At 39.5% G+C, this 14,935-nt stretch overlaps 1 long non-coding RNA gene across 2 annotated transcripts in view; it reads right to left on the bottom strand.

Moving 5' to 3' along the window:
- Positions 1–379: 379 nt before the first annotated feature.
- LOC116089066 overlaps positions 380–14,935 on the bottom strand; it is a 100,982-nt gene continuing 86,426 nt past the window's right edge. For both annotated transcript variants that reach the window (XR_004118138.1, XR_004118139.1), the window contains one exon: positions 380–860. This is a non-coding gene — a long non-coding RNA (uncharacterized LOC116089066). The remainder of the gene's footprint in view (positions 861–14,935) is intronic.

Below are 14,935 nucleotides of genomic sequence, written 5' to 3'. Positions count from 1 at the left end.
CTTTGTGGGGGAGGCAGAAGAGCTCTGGTTAGCTAGTTTTAAGCATCCAATGCAAAGCAAAGCCACCCTAGTGCACCCTCTGTCCTGCTGTGCTGTGCATGGAGATACTGAAGACAATAAAAGGAGAAAACCATGCCCATCATCTTCCTACTCTGTAATTTTATCATGTGGTAAACACCACACATGTGCTATCCACATCACAAGACAGGCCAGGGTTTGGTTACATGCTGGGATCTTTAGTTTTTCCAAAAACAAGCACAAATGGCCCTCTGCACAATTGCTTTAAGGTTTCCCCACTTGTCTGTATACAGACAAAAACAACATTGAGAATAATGTAATCACCCCAAGAGAAAGAGCAAAAGACAAAAACACATCTCTCAGTATTTGTCGAAAAGTCCATTTAATCTTGCTTTATAACCAAACAGGCTTCATGTTAGAGGCCATGGTCTTTCATAGGAAACTTGTTTTTACAGCTTTTATCGATATCTAGGGATGAAGAGAAGTCAAGGAAACCAACCATGACCTGAAGGTGTGCCAAACCAGGGAGCCAGATTTGCAATTCAGTCTTAAGGCTGTTCCTCACAGGATTCTATTTACAAGATCTGAACTAACACTTCAGGGTTTTCTGTCCCTTGCTCAGGCCATGTCACTAAAGAGTAAGTCTCAGATCTGAGGGTTTTTTACTCTGACCTGTGGAGACAATGGTTATTTCAAAGCATTGCCCTGAGTCTACCTCTTGTCTGTTGTGATGGTGGTGATGCTGATGCTGCTGGTGATGCTGCTGATGGTGATGATGATGGTGGTGGTGATGATTTCTATCAGCCTCATTTTTGACATCTAGTAGCCAGGACTAGTGATACCTGTTGAATTGTTACAGAGTAGACAATTAGGAGGACAGGACAACGTACATCAGCTTTGAATATGGGTAGATTCTGACTTGAAAAGCAATCTTAGCATAAATACAGAGGACAATCAGAGCAGACACACATGTTCAGAAGGGCACATGTGTCTGGAATACTGTCTGGAATAGCTGAAGGAGGGATTCCCTCAGAAGAGTTGAAAACCATAACCCAAGCCTGAACCACTTCCCTTCTAGACCCAGGCTCAGGTTGGCCTTCAGGAATAATTCACCAAAAATACTAAATGTCTTCCTTATTACCAAATACAACTCTCGGGGTTATTTTCATAAGCATAAGATGATTATAATACAGAACATCCACTTTTCCAGAAAGTGCATTAGACATTACGGTTGCAACACAAAAGGCACCATGAAAGCTCCTGTTATAAGCTTTCCCACCATACCTACTCCACCAAGATAGACAGAACTTTCTGAAAACAGGAGTCTAAGTTAGACTCGTGCCTCAAAGTTTTTTTGGGTCACCATGATCATAAATAGCTAAGAGAGAGACAAACATGAGATTTTATGCTCAAGAGTAAGTCACTGCTCCATCTTTAGCTTTGCACCTCAGATCTTTCCACATTCACTGTAGAATATCTGTAGTGTATTGCTAATGCCTTCCTCCTCCAACAGTGCATGGCTCCTATTTCCTTCTCCTAATGTTGGGATGAGTGAGGCCTCCTGACATGTCTGATGGTATCAGCCTTCAAATCCATACTAGCCTCTCAAGTAAGCCAGTCACCAAAGCAGACTGTGGTGGTGTGAATGAGAATGGCACATAGAGGGTCATCTATTTGTGTGCTTAACTCTGGTTGGTGAACTATTTGGAAGGATTAGGTGTGTCCTTGTTGGAGTGAGTGTGTTACTGGGGGTGGGCTTTGAGGTTCTAAAAGCTCATGCTAGGACCAGCCTCATGTTCTCACTCTGCCTGCTGCCTGAGGATATGGAGGCAAATCTCTTGGCCACTCCTCCAGCACCATGCTTGTCTGTGTCTGTGCTGTGGTGCTCCTTGCTATGATGATAATGGACTCAGCTCTTGAGGCTATAAGCCAACTCTAATTAAACACTTGCCTTTATAAGAGCAACCTTGGTCATGGTGTTTTTTCACAGTAGTAGAACACTAAGATATACACATTATATCAAAGCTACATCATGCCAAAGCAATAGTGGTCGTATATGTCCATATGTCACTACTACACCTCAAAGCACCAAGTCTCCTCTGCTGAATTTCCTGAGAGGCCTTTGTTAGAGTTAGCATGCAGTTGATGTCCCTTGAAGCCGTTCACCCCATGCACCTTGCCCCACTGTAGACGAGAGCGCAGCTCTCTATTACCCTTTCTACCAGTAAAGAATATGCTTGCATATATACATAAAATAAGCATATATTCATTATTTCCTATTCCTTTGCCATGTACTATACTATGAATTGAATTTCTATAAATAAGAAAATGTAAGTTTTGTTAAATTTACATTATCATACTTATATTACAGACCATAAAAAAGCAAGCAGGGACTTCGCTACCTATTTGGAACACTGGTGTGTTTTTTGTATTTTGACTTCTTTATAGTCATTATTTGAAAGTTAATTATGAGGTAGAATATGTGGTTGGGTATCAAATTACAAAAGAGAGGGCTTATGAAGTTAGTCTCAGTTGTACAGCTTATTGACTATCAAATATACGGTCAGAGAAGGGGTGACTTCTAAGCAAAAACCTTGGGTATGTATTTGATAATTTCACAGAAAATTTAAAAGGGAAAGAGTACCTTCAATGTAAGTGGTGCCCTCCAACAAGCAGTGTGTAGCAATCTGAGAGAAAGAATGTATGTGGTAGGCCTGCTCTCAGGTCTTCCTTTTAAGTGAGTGACTCTTACTACTATAGAGGGCTTCTACTGACATTAGACATTGCCACCTTGGCTTTCTGATGTGAACTCATTGCTAGTGACTCAACAGGAATCCATCAGGCTCTTAGCAAAAGATTTGACTGCTGAAGTGTCTGTCCTATTTCTTAGTTGAACAGAATCCAGCATGTAGACATCTACTGTTGAAAAACTGAGTCTCAAGGAGGACAGAACATCTGTCGCAACACTGAGAGTAACTGGGACCAGTGGGACCCAGGCACTCAGGAACTCCACCAGCCCAGTGGCACAGGTTCCTTCCAGTCTGTCTGGGCTGGTGCTCTGAGCACACCTGGGGTATAAAGTTTCTAGCCAGCCCCACAACACCCAGAGGAAGTTCCACTCCTGGGAGCTCTAACGAAACCATGATCACAGGGTCCCAGAATCACAGGATCACAGAGACAGCTTGACTCTGAGGAGTTCTGACACAAACAGAATCACAGGTAAGGACAGGCTTCAGTCAAATTTAGCCAGGGCAGGTAGCACTAGAGTTAACCAGATGGTAGGAGGCAAGCATAAGAACAAAAGCAAGAGAAACCAAGGTTACTTGGCATCATCAGAACCCAATTCTCCCACCATAGCAAGTCCTGGACACACCATCATACCAGAAAAGCAAGATTCAGATCTAAAACCACTTCTCACAATGATGATACAGGACTTTAAGAAGGACATAAATAACTCCCTCAAAGAAATATTGGAGAACACAGGTAATCAGCTAGAAGCCCTTCAAGAGGAAACACAAAAATCCCTTAAAGAATTTCAGGAAAACACAATCAAACAGGTGAAGGAAATGAGTAAAACCATCCAGGATCTAAAAACGGAAATAGAAACAATAAAGAAATCAGAAAGAGAGACAACCCTGGAGATACAAAACCTAGGAAAGAGATCAGGAGTCATAGATGCAAGCATCACCAACAGAACACAAGAGATAAAAGAGAGAATCTCAGGAGCAGAAAATACCATAGAAAACATTGACACAACATTCAATGACAATGCAAAAAGCAAAAAGATCCTAACCCAAAACATCCAGGAAATCCAAGACACAATGAGAAGACCAAACCTAAGGATAATAGGTATAGAAGACAGTGAAGACTCCCAAGGGCCAGTAAATATCTTCAACAAAATTATAGAAGAAAACTTCCCTAACCTAAAGAAAGAGATGCCCATGAACATGCAAGAAGCCTACAGAACTCCAGATAGACTGGACCAGAAAACAAATTCCTCCTATCACCTAATAATAAAAACACCAAATGCATTAAACAAAGAAAGAGTTTTAAAGGCAGTAAGGGGAAAAGGTCAAGTAACATATAAAGGCAGGCCTATCAGAATTACACCGTACTTTTCTGTGTTCATACCATTTGACCAAGTGATCTCACCTTGGGGAACCTCTCCTAGAGAAGTAAGCTGAAATAACAGAAAGGCTTTAACCACAGACAGCTACCCAACTGCCCAATTGTGTCCAAATTCCCGAATGACTGATAAACTCTCTACCTAAAGGAGTAGTTTATGGCCCTTGAAGTGTAGTTATGAAAATTTAGATCATGAAATATTTTCCTCATGTTGAATAGAAAGTGAAAACAAAAATTATGGGTACAAGTTAGTCACTTTTGAATAAAAATAAGGAACTTTTGAGAGCAAGGAAAAAAAAAAAAACAGAAGAAAACCTGAGAACTCACAAAGAAAAGACTTTGGAGACTAGTTTTAAAAGAGTTGTAGGACTCAACCAACAAGGAGACAAATAAAATAACCAAGGGACTCGGGCTGGGCCTTTGGTTTCTCGTACTCTTTTGTACTAGACAGCACCAGTAAATGCTTGTTTAGAATGGGAACTTGGTTGTTCCTCATTGGCCCACACATTGTAGCATATGAAACTTCTGGTATTTTACCATTCTGACCAGTATAAAGAGCAGTTTCATATGCTTCAAATAGAGTCAAGGAGACTCAACTCTACATGTCACATGAGGTCAGGATGAAAAGACCCATTGGGTCTTCCTACAGCCACACCTTCTTCCACTCATTTTCTCTCTTCTCACTCTCTTCCTAGTGGCCAAATAACCAACCTAATGAAAATCCAAGTGGATGCTTGACACCAGATTTTTTTTTTTTTTTTTTTTTTTTCGAGACAGGGTTTCTCTGTGTAGCCCTGGCTGTCCTGGACCTCAGTAGACTAAGCTGGCCTCCAACTCAGAAATCCCACCTCCCTGTGCCTCCTAAGTGCTTGGATTAAAGGCATGTGCCACCACTGCCCAGTGACACTATATTTCTAAGGCAATAAAAATAAGACCCACAACTGACTCCCCACACACACACTTTACTGCATCCCACAGGGCTTGTGCAAGAGCACTTGGAGTTCAGCCCTTCTTTATATGTCACTAATGTCATCTTGGGGTGAAACCTCAGAAATCTGCTTTACTATATCCAACACCTAGTGAGAAAAGCACCAGGAGATTTAAAAGTTGGAGAAAGATTTTTCTATCAGAAATGACTGTGCTTCCCTTTCAATACCCTGCACCACACCTCACAGTCTCCCCACTCACCGCCCTTCCTAAGTGCAGAGTAGGAGAATGAATGAAAGTCCCTGCCTGGGAGCTTTTGGATTTTCTCTTTTATTTCTGTTCTTCCATGTGTTCTCTTTCCCTATCCCTCACCAGCTATGTGTCATAGGGAACCTTGGGAAACAGGCAAGAGTTAAAATCAGCCTCCCAGCTCAGGAAGAGTCACAAAACTGTTGAGCAATATTGCCAACTACACGTTGCTCTTCAGCAAGATGCTGTTGGTGACTCTTGGCTCAAAACTAACCCACAATCCTTCTCTTCATTTTCTTCCTCTACTTCAGTGAGCATATGCAACCATATCCAATTACCTATGTTAAATTATAATGGTAATTTATACATTTTAAAATACTATCTTTAAATTACATATATAAATATATATTCAAATAATACCTTTAAATAAATATTACCCCTAAAGCTAAATCTGTACGTGTATTCTAGATAAAATAAAAGCATCACAGTGTTACTAATCATGTTTGTGAGATAACTCTAGACTTTCAGAATTTCATAGCATAGTTAGTCTTAAGTGACTTCTTAAAATTAGTGGCCCAAGGGGTTGTCCTGGCTGGTTTTTTTTCCTTTTATTGCATATTTTCTTTATTTACATTTCAAATATAAACCCCTTTCCAGGTCTCCCCTCGGGAAACCCACTATCTCCTTCCCCTACACCTTTCGCTGCTTCTATGAAGGTGCTCCTCCACCCATCCACCCACTCTCACCTTCCAGCCCTGGGAATCCCCTGTATTTGGGTATCGAAACCCCTCAGGCCCAAGAGCTGTTCCTCCCACTGATGTCCAATAAGGCCATCTTCTGCCATGTTTGCGGCCGAAGTCATGGGTCCCTCCACATGAAATATTTGATTGGTAGTCCAGTCCCCGGGAACTCAGGGCGTCTGGATAGTCGACACTGTTGCTCCCCAATGGGCCTGCAAATCTCCTCAGCTCCTTTGATCCCTTCTCAAACTCCTGCATCAGGGACCCTGCACTCAGTCCAATAATTGGCTGCGAGCATGTGCATCTGTATTTGTCAGGCGCTGGCAGAGCCTCTCAGGGGACAGCTATATCAGGCTCCTGTAAGCAAGCACTTCTATGATAGCATCTCAGTTTGACGACTGTATATGGAAGGGATCACCAGGTGGGGCAGCCTCTGGATGGCCTTTCCTTCAGTCTCTGCTCCACACTTTATCCCCATATTTCCTCCTGTATTTTGTTCACTCCTCTAAGAAGCATCCACACTTTGGTCTTCCTTCTTGTGTTTCATGTGGTCTGTGAATTGTATCTTGGGTATTCCAAACTGTGGGGCTAATATCCAGTTATCAGTAAGTGCATACCATGTATGTTCTTTAGTGACTGGGTTACCTCACTCAAGATGATATTTTCTAGTTCCATCCATTTGCCGATGAATTTCATGAAGTCAATGTTTCTAATAGCTGAGTAGTACTCCATTGTGTAAATGTACCACATTTTCTGTATCCATTCTTCTGTTGAGAAATATCATCTGGATTCTTTCCAGGTTCTGGCTATTATAAATAAGGCCGCTATGAACATGGTGGAGCATGTGTCCTTATTACATGTTGGAGTATCTTCTGGGTATATGACCAGGAATGGTATAGCTGGGTCCTCCGGTAGTACTATGTCTAATTTTCTGAGGAACCACCAGACTGATTTCCACAGTGGTTGCAATCCCACCAGCAATGAAGGAGTGTTCATCTTTCTCCACATCCTTTCCAGCATCTACTGACACCTGAGGTTTTGATCTTAGCCATTCTGACTGGTGTGAGGTAGAATCTCAGGGTCATTTTGATTTGTATTTCCCTGATGACTAACGATGTTCAATATTTCTTTAAGTGCTTCTCTACCATTCAAGTTTCCTCAGTTGAGAATTCTCTGTTTAGCTCTGTTCCCAATTTTTTAATAGGGCTCTTTTCGTTCACTGGAGTCTAACTTCTTGAGTTCTTTGTATATATTGGATATTAGCCCTCTATCGGATGTAGGATTGGTAAAGATCTTTTCCCAATCTGTTGGTTGCCATTTTTGTCCTATTGACAGTGTCCTTTGCCTTACAGAAGCTTTGTAATTTTATGAGGTCCCACTTGTCAATTCTTGATCTTAGAGCATAAGCTATTGATGTTCTGTTCAGGAAATTTTCCCCTGTGCCTATTTGCTTGAGGTTCTTCCCCACTTTCTCTTCTATTAGTTTCAAAGTATCTGCTTTGATGTGGATGTCCCTGATCCACTTGGACTTGAGCTTTGTACAAGGAGATAAGAATAAATTAGTTTGGATTCTTCTATATGTTGACCACCAGTTGAATGGCACAATTTGTTGAAAATGTCATTTCTCCACTGGATGTTTTTAGTTCTTTGTCAAATATCAAGTGACCATAGGTGTGTGGGTTCTTTTCTGGGTCTTCAGTCCTATTCCATTGATCTGCCTGCCTGTCACTGTACCAATTTCATGCAGTTTTTATCACAATTGCTCTGTAGTACAGCTTGAGGTCAGGGATGGTGATTCCCCCAAAAGTTCTTTTATTGTTAAGAAAAGTTGTTGTTATTCCAAATGAATTTGAGAATTGCTCTTTCTAACTCTATGAAGAATTGAGTTGGAATTTTCATGGGGATTACATTGAATCTGTAGATTGCTTTTGGCAAGATGGCCATTTTTACTATATTAATCCTGCCAGTCCACGAGCATGGGAGATCTTTCCATCTTCTAAGGTCTTCTTCAATTTCTTTCTTCAGAGACTTGAAGTTCTTGTCATACAGATCTTTCACTTGTTTGGTCAGAGTCACACCAAGATATTTTATATTGTTTGTGACTATTGTGAAGGGTGTTGTTTCCCTAATTTCTTTCTCTGTCTGTTTATCCTTTGTGTATAGGAAGGCTACTGATTTATTTGAGTTAATTTTATATACAGCCACATTGCTGAAGTTGTTATTAAGGTTTAGAAGTTCTCCAGTTGAATTTTTGGGGTCACTTAAGTATACTATTATATCATATGCAAATAGTGATATTTTGACTTCTTCCTTTTCAATTCATATCCCTTTGATATCCTTTTGTTGTGTAATTGCTCTAGCTAGAACTTGAAGTACTATATTGAATACATAAGGAGAGAGTGGGCAGCCTTCTCTAGTCCTGGAGTTTAGTGAGATTGCTTCAAGTTACTCTCTATTTAGTCTGATGTTGGCTACTGGTTTGCAATATATTGCTTTTACTATGTTTAGTTATGTGCCTTGAATTCCTGATCTCTCCAAGACTTTTAACATGACGGTATGCTGAATTTTGTCATATGCTTTTTCAGCATCTAATGAAATGATCATGTGTTTTTCTCCCTTGAGTTTGTTTATATAGTGGATTATGTTAATGGATTTATGTATATTGAATCATCCCTGCATCCCTGAGATAAAACCTACTTGATCATGGTGAATCATTGTCTTGATGTGTTCTTAGATTCTGATTGCAAGAATTTTATTATTTTTGCATCGATATTCATAAGGGAAATTGTTCTGAAGTTCTCTTTATTTGTTGGGTCTTTGTGTGGTTTAGTTATAAGTGTAATTGTGGCTTTACAGAACAAATTAGGTAGTGTTCCTTCTGTTTCTATTTTGTGAAATAGTTTGAAGAGTATTGGTATTAGGTCTTCTTTGAAGATCTGATAGAATTCTGCACTAAAACCTTCTGGTCCAAGGCTTTTATTGGTTGGAAGAATTTAATGACTGCTTCTATTTCCTTGGTGATTATGGGACTGTTTAGATGGTTTATCTGATCTTGATTCAACTTTGTTGTTTGGTATCTGTTTAGAAAGTTGTCCATTTCATCCAGATTTACCAGTTTTGTTGATTATAGGCTTTTGTAGCAGGATCTGATGATTTTTTTTAATTTCCTCAGTTTCTGTTATTATGTCTCCCTTTTCATTTCTGATTTTGTTAATGTGGATACTGTCTCTATGGCCTCTTGTTACTCTGGCTAAGGGTTTATCTATTTTGTTGATTTTTTTCAAAGAACCAGCTCCTGGTTATGTTGATTCTTTGTATACTTCTTTATGTTTCTACTTGGTTGATTTCAGCCCTGAGTTTGATTATTTCCTGCCTTCTACTCCTCTGGGGTATATTTGCTTCTTTTTGTTCTAGATCTTTCAGGTGTGTTGTCAAGCTGCTAGTGTATGTTTGCTCCAGTTTCTTTTTAGAGGCACACAGAGCTATGAGTTTTTCTCATAGCACTGTTTTCATTGTCTCCCATAAGTTTGGGTATGTAGTGACTTCATTTTCATTAAATTCTAAAAAAATCTTTAATTTCTTTCTTTATTTCTTCCTAGAACATGTTATCATTGAGTAGAGTGTTGTTCAGCTTCCACGTCACTTTCTGTCGTTTTTGATGTTATTGAAGACCAACCTTAGTCTATGGTGATCTGATAGGATGCATGGGATTACTTCAATCTTCTTGTATCAGTTGAGGCCTGCTTTGTGACCAAATATACGGTCAATTTTGGAAAAGGTAATATGAGGTGCTGAGAAGAAGGTATATTCTTTTGTTTTAGGATAAAATGTTCTGTAGATATCTGTTAAATCTATTTGGTCCATAACTTCTGTTAGTTTCACTGTGTCTCTGTTTTCATAATCTGTCCATTGATGAAAGTGGTGTGGTGAAATGTCCCACTATTATTGTGAGGTGCAATGTGTGCTTTGAGCTTCAGTAAAGTTTCTTTTATGAATGTGGGTACACTTGCATTTGGAACATAGATGGTCAGAATTGAGAGTTCATCTTGGTATATTTTTCCTTTGATGAGTATAAAGTGTTCTTTTCTTTTTTGGTAACCTTTGGTTGAAAGTCAGTTTTATTAGATGTTAGAATGGCTACTCCAACTTGTTTCTTGTGACCATTTGCTTGGAAAACATTTTCCAGCCTTTTACTCTAAGGTAGTGTCTGTCTTTGTCACTAAGGTGCATTTCTTGTATGCCGCAAAATGCTGGGTTCTGTTTATGTTTCCAGTCTGTTAGTCTATATCTTTTTATTGGGGAATTGAGTCCATTGATATTAAGAGATATTACAGAAAACTGACTGTTGCTTCCTGTTAATTTTGTTGTTACAGGTAGAATTATGTTTATGGGGGTATCTTCTTTTGAGTTTGTGGAAAGATTACTTTCTGGCTTTTTCTAGGGTATAGTTTCCCTCCTTATGTTGGAGTTTCCATCTATTATTCTTCCTAAGGCTTGATTTGTGGAAAGATATTGTGTAAATTTGATTTTGTCATATAATATCTTAGTTTCTCTATTTATGGTGATTGAGAGTCCTGCTGGCTGTAGTGGCCTAGACTGGCATTTGTGTTTTCTTAGTGTCTGTATGACATCTGCTCAGGATCATTTAGCTTTTAGAATCTCTGTTGAGAAGTCTGGTGTCATTCCAATAGGTCTGCTTTTATATGTTTTTTGACCTTTTTTTCCCTTACAACATTTAATATTCTTTTTTTATTAGATATTTTCTTTATTTACATGTCATATGATTTTTCTTTTCCCAGTTTCCCCTTCTAGGAACAAACAAACAAACAAACAAAAACAACAAGAACAAACCCCTGTTGGCTTGCCCCTCCCCCTGCTTGCCACCCCACCCTCTCCCACTTATTGGCCCTGGCATTCCCCTACACTGGGGCACAGAACCTTCACAGGATCAAGGACCTCTCCTCCCATTAATGATTGATTTTGCAATCCTCTACTATACACATGCTGCCAGAACAATCAGTCCTACCACGTATACTCCTTGGTTGGTCGTTGAGTCCCTAGGAGCTCTGAGGGTACTAGTTAGTTCATATTGTAATATTCTTTCTTTGTTTTGTGCATTTTGATTATTATGTGACAGGAGGAATTTCTTTTCTAGTCCAGTCTATTTGGAGTTCTCCTGTTTTCTTGTATATTGATGGGCATCACTTTCTTTAGGTTAGGGAAGTTTTCTTCTATAATTTTGTTGAAGATATTTACTGGCCCTCTAAATTGGGAATCTTCACTCTCTTATAGATCTATTATCCTTATAAAAAATAAGGTCTTCTCATTCTGTCCTGGATTTCCTAGATGTTTTGGGTTAGAAGCTTTTTGCATTTTGCATTTTCTGTGACAGTTGTGTCAATGTTTTCTATGGTATTTGCTGACCCTGAGATTCTCTCTTCTATCTCTTATGTTCTGTTGGTGATGCTTGCATCTCTGACTCCTGATCTCTTTCCTAGGTTTTCTATCTCCAGAATTGTCTCCCTTTGTGATTTCTTTATTTTTTTCTACTTCCATTTTTAGATTCTTGATAGTTTTGTTCAATTCCTTCACCTGTTTGGTTGTGTTGTCCTGTAATTATTTAAGGGACTTTTGTGTTTCCTCTTTAAGTGCTTCTATGTGTTTACTTGTGTTCTCCTGTATTTCTTTAAGGGAGTTATTTATGTCCTTCTTAAAGTCCTCTAGCATCATCATGAGATGTAATTTTAAATCAGAGTCCTGCTTTTCTGGTATGTTGGGTATCCAGAGCTTGCTGTGGTAGAACTGGATTCTGATGATTCCAAGTAGCCTTGGTTTCTGTTGCTTATATTCTTGTCCTTGCCTCTTGCCATTTGGCTATCTGTGGTGTTAGCTGATCTTGTGTCTCTCGCTGTAGCTTGTCCCTCTTACAAGCCTGTGTGCCAGTACCCCATGGAGACCAGTTCTCTCTGGGAGGTATTTGGGTATGAAGAGCTGTGATACATGGTCAGCTCTGGTGTGCAGACAGGACCGAGAAGGATCCTGTCCCTGGATGTTTCTTGGTTCCCGTGTCCTGATGGCTCAAGGTGGGTCCCCTTGGGGCAGGAATTTGAGCAGAAGTGGTGGTCTTACAGGTGTGTCAGCACTCCTGGGAGACCAGCTCTCTCCTGGTGGTATTTTGCTATGGAGAGCTGTGGCATAGGATCAGCTCTGGGCACAGATGGAAACTGGAAGGATTCTGTCCTAGGCTGCTCCTCGGTTCTTCTGTCCTGAGGGCTCCAGGCGGGTCCCTCTGAGCAGAAGTACTGGTTGTACCTGTGCTCACAGGTATGTCAGCACTCCTGGGAGCCCAGCAACTTGACACAGTTTGAATCATTGGAGAGGAGGTATCATCAATTGAGAAAATGTTCCATACATTCAGAACATACCTCATTTGCTTTTCTTTTTCTCAAATTTTTTTTTTTAATTTTTCTTCTCTCTCTCTCTGTGTGTGTGTGTGTGTGTGTGTGTGTGTGTGTGTGTGTGTGTGTGTGTTCTGGATGATGGTTCTGGACTGAGGCAAAGAAAGGGCATTTACCCTCAGAGCTGTTGTTCTACAATTATGAGCTGGCAAGTGAACTCATGTCCCCTTGACTGGCAAGAGGAAATGACCACTGAGCCACCTGACTATCCCCATCATTTACTTTTTCAAATGGGAACTTGATCAAGGATAATTACTAATGAGGATTACTGGAGTAAGACAGAGGAGCTCTTCTTTAGTTTTGTGACTCAGTTCTACAACCAAAAAATGAGGACCACATATGAAACATTTTTCTACAGGGCAAGGGCTCAACTCTAAGCTGGTGGTACATTCCGTTCTGCTCATCGCTTCATTAGCAAAGCTGATTTGTAACATGTTGTTGGTGGGTAGATCTAAAAACACAGTTTATCCATTTATATCCAGAAAGGGGTAAAAAAAATAACCCTGCCCTAAACACATACCTATTTTTAGTATTTATTTAACAAAACCAACAAATTTTTGTGCGTGAAAATATATTTAGCCTTTATCAACATTTCAAGACAGATGTATGCTTTAATATCATTTATCCATGGGAAGGAACAAAATTTTTAATGTTTGTTTCAAATGTCCCCAAGAATTTATTTATTTATTTATTTATTTATTTATTTATTGCTTATTCCCAATGGTATTTTGCTTATTCCCAATGGTATTGCTCAGATTGAGGTTCAAGACACAATGGAAAAGTACACAAATTATCACCATCAACTGCAGTCTTCTCATTAGAAAAAAAAAATCATTGTTTTAGTTAGGAGTTTTCTGCTGCGAAGAGACACCATGACCACAACTGTAAACAAAACCAAACAAATTTCAAGTTGACTTTTGACAATGTTATATTAATTATATTCTCATTTTATGGGTACTATCAATGCTTAGAAATTTTAAAATTCAAAGCTATAATAATAACATCAGATGTGAAAATATGTTTTGGAAACATCACTTCTGAAATTGACATACACAAAAAGGACAAAACAGATTAGCTTCATGATCCTCCTAGTAATTCAATGTATGAGGCAGTTTGCACAGCTGTGGTCCTTCATTACCAATAAAAAGGGGAGAAATGGATCCTCACCTAGCAGCATGAAAACTTATAAATCAGAAAATTGAACTCTCTGATAGTTAGTAAAAAAAAAAGTTACATATTTATGGTACTGTCCAGGGAAACCAAAATCCCAATTTTGAACACTTGTGACAGATATCAAGAAAGATAAATTTGGATTGCATTACTGCTAATTGAACACCTGTGCACCACTCACTGTGATCATCTTTCATATGTTAACCCATTTACTTCCTCAAAACTCCCTATAAAATGTACTAATCCAGATGAGGCTCATAGACATTCAGGGGTATATAGGATCACTCACTAGAATCCCAATTGTTTTTTGGCTCTTTTATTTTATTTTTTTTTTTTGTATTACAATTTAAGCACGACATTTGAATCTTTAAATGCTTAGTTTCTTTCTTCTTTTTCTTTTATTTTCTTTTATTTTTATCAGATATTTTCTTCATTTACATGTAAATTTCTCCTTTCCCAGTTTCCCCTCCAAAAAACAAAGAAACAAACCAAAACAACAAAAACAAACCCCTGTTGCCTCCACCACCCCATGCCTGCCACCCCGCCCTCTCCCACTTTCTGGCCCTGGCATTCCCCTACACTGGGGCTCAGAACCTTCACAGGGCCGAGGTCCTCTCCTCCTATTAATGATCGAATTTGCAATCCTTTACTAAACACATGCTGCCAGAACAATCAGATCCCTCCATGTGCAGTCCTTGGTTGGTGGTTGAGACCCTGGGAGCTCTGAGGGTACTAGTTAGTTCATATTGTTGTTCGTCCTAAGGGGCTGCAAACCCCTCAGCTCCATTGGTCCTTTTTCTAACTCCTTCACTGGGGACCCTGTACTCAGTTCAATAGATGTCTGTGAGACTCTACATCTGTATTAGTCAGGTACTGTCAGAGTCTCTCAGAGATAGCTATATTTAGGCTGGCTTGCCCTTCCTTCAGTCTCTGATCCACAGTTAATCTCTGCAACTCCTTCCATGGGTATTTGGTTCTCCCTTTTAAGAAGGAATGAAATGTTCACCTTTTGGTCTTCCTTCTTGAGTTCCTTGTGGTTTGTGGGTTGTTCTTCCTCTATTCCAAACTTCTGGGCTAATAACCACTTATCAGAGAGTGCATACCGTGTTTGTTCTTTTGTGATTGGGTTACTTCACTCAGGATGATATTCTCCAGATCCGTCCATTTACCTAAGAATTTTATAAATATATTGTTTTTAATAGCTGAGTAGTACTCCATTGTGTAGATGTACCACAATTTCTGTATCCA

Source organism: Mastomys coucha, unplaced genomic scaffold (genome assembly GCF_008632895.1).
Source record: "Mastomys coucha isolate ucsf_1 unplaced genomic scaffold, UCSF_Mcou_1 pScaffold14, whole genome shotgun sequence".
Taxonomy (NCBI): Eukaryota; Metazoa; Chordata; class Mammalia; order Rodentia; family Muridae; genus Mastomys; species Mastomys coucha.
Note: the sequence above shows the minus strand (reverse complement) of the source record. Positions and strands in the feature narration are given on the sequence as shown.